The sequence below is a fragment of the Leguminivora glycinivorella genome, chromosome 1 (assembly GCF_023078275.1).
Source record: "Leguminivora glycinivorella isolate SPB_JAAS2020 chromosome 1, LegGlyc_1.1, whole genome shotgun sequence".
NCBI lineage: Eukaryota > Metazoa > Arthropoda > Insecta > Lepidoptera > Tortricidae > Leguminivora > Leguminivora glycinivorella.
Genome location: NC_062971.1, coordinates 28,348,800 through 28,350,798, shown reverse-complemented (window position 1 = coordinate 28,350,798; position 1,999 = coordinate 28,348,800). Strand labels below are relative to the sequence as shown.

The window sequence follows — 1,999 nt, the reverse complement described above, 5'->3', positions numbered from 1 at the left end:
ACTTGTGGGGCATACGCGCAAATGACATTCATTGTAACGTAGTACATTTTCTTGGTCGTAATTAATTTTTTTTTATAAATCTAAAATCGAAATTTCTTTAATTTTATTTTAATTCAAATCCTCAATTGGTGCAAAAATACTTGCATCCACACATGTATGCACCTTTCTGCATAATCTGTGCATGGGTTGCCAGATAGCTAAAAATAACCCATTTTATGAGATTTTTAATTGTTACTCCAGTACATTTTGATAAATTAAATTAATATAATTATATAAAAATAATGCAAAAAATTATCTTAAATACATAACAAAATACAGTAATATTAATACTCTAAATAAGAGGCCTGTCTGGAGTGACAATCTTACTATGTACATCATAGTAAATCTTTCATGACTCTGATGGAGTCTCAAATAAATATAATATATTAATTCGATATATTATGTCTTCCTGGGTTTGTCACCCTATGTCCTTGATTGCTCCATATGCAAATAGGTTAATGATCTTGGGTGGTCCATTTCCTTTTTGACCCTTTTGGGTGCACACGCACTTTCTCCACAAGACCATACCGCATGGTGGTCAAAACGGTGGAAGCAGAAGGCCTGCAATAATCCTCGGATTGAGTGAGTATCTGAATTGTTCTGATCAACTCCATAATGGCGTGAAACGTTGTGGGTTTGTTCCTAACCATATGCTTGGTTATTCACAGGGATGATCTGTCTTCTGCTGTGGGATTGGGAGCGCTCCGCTAGGAAATTTCTTTGACCTTTAGCGGTGAGCTAATTTATTAGATTGTCTTCTATTTTGTCATGCTGGTCTTGAGAGCATTAGACTAATGTATTTTTATGTCGCTTTCAGGAGCCGGGATTATATTTATAGATATATATATTATTAACTCTGGAAATCCTTGTGACCGGCGCAAGTTCTGAGTCCTGTTTGCTGGAAGACGGCCTGCCTCTGCCGCATTTGTCTCGGTGTCCACGTGGCACGCGTTCCGGGTTGAAAAGTCTCCGCAGTGCAGCCAACATTCCCCGGGAGGTCCCGTGCCACCTTCCACAGCTTTCCCGAAGGTTCACCATCTTAGAGGTCGGTCCAATTTATCCTTCTAATGGTCAGGGCAACTGCGTCAGCTGAAATTTAGTTAGATTAAATTCATAGAGTCAGTAATTTAGAGCAAGCAAATATTTTTGAGAACTGGTACCTAGGTATTTTAGTAGTATAAATTTCTAGTTAAAAATTAAGATAACTTGTGTGAAAATTTACTTAGAACCCTTTTAAGCGACCTAGCTTCCCGCTGAGCTCTGTACATTTCATTGGTGTCGAACAAGAGAATTATAGGTCAGTTTTCACACGGTTAGCGCAGTAAGTAACTAAATTAAGAACCAACTGAACAAACACATTTTGGCAAGAATTTTCCATATAAATAAATGTTATAAAATATAAACAAATCTTAAATTATTTATCTCCACCATATACTTCCCTTTGCAAGCTTATTTCGACACCGTTTTTTTATTATTTTCAGTTTTAGTATTTTTTTCTATTATTATCACTTGTGTCCTTAATTTTGTACAGCCGGAGCTTTAAGTTTATTTAACAATAAGGCACCCAGTGATAATTGGCGCCCAAAGTTTTGAATTTAAAAGCTTGCTGAAGGAATTTTGTGGAATTTTGGTACCAGAGAAATATTTAGAATTTTTTTGTATGACTCACCTTTTGTTTTTGCTGCTTGCTCTTAGACTATGAAATATTCCTTTTGTGTTATTATTGAAGTGCATTTCTGTTGATTTCCTGCACATTTTTTTATATATTTAGAAAGGAGAAAGTTTAGTGATTACGTAATCATTTTGAGGTTATTCAAGTGTCAAAAAGAAAGTTGAACACGTGTTAGTGTGCATTGACTTCCATAGTTGGAAATTTGAATAATTTTGTGTGCATTTTCTATAATTTGTATCGCCTTGAAACTTTTATTATTATTTTGAACGTTTTACAATATTTTTTGGA

General features: G+C 34.9%; 1 long non-coding RNA gene across 1 annotated transcript; it reads left to right on the top strand.

Moving 5' to 3' along the window:
- Nucleotides 1-520: 520 nt before the first annotated feature.
- On the top strand, nucleotides 521-872 carry LOC125229854. Its single transcript, XR_007177452.1, has 2 exons — nucleotides 521-621; nucleotides 708-872. It is a non-coding gene; the product is annotated as an uncharacterized LOC125229854 (long non-coding RNA).
- Nucleotides 873-1,999: the final 1,127 nt, after the last annotated feature.